Source organism: Mytilus edulis, chromosome 5 (assembly GCF_963676685.1).
Source record: "Mytilus edulis chromosome 5, xbMytEdul2.2, whole genome shotgun sequence".
Taxonomy (NCBI): Eukaryota; Metazoa; Mollusca; class Bivalvia; order Mytilida; family Mytilidae; genus Mytilus; species Mytilus edulis.
Genome location: NC_092348.1, coordinates 32,551,331 through 32,551,542, shown reverse-complemented (window position 1 = coordinate 32,551,542; position 212 = coordinate 32,551,331).

Sequence of the window (212 nt, the reverse complement as noted above, 5' to 3'; positions counted from 1 at the left end):
TGATTTAGTTTCTTTTTTTATGACATTCATATTTTCAATAAAAGTTCCTTAAAATGAACTTTGTAGGAAAGATGTGTAGAATAATTTTAGAATGATTCTTAAAAGCTTCAGGATTCATTGATGCAAATTGTGTATAACAAATCTTCTAAAAACATTTCTTGCAATATTAATTTATCTATTCTTCTGTAGACATATTTATATTGGTAATCATT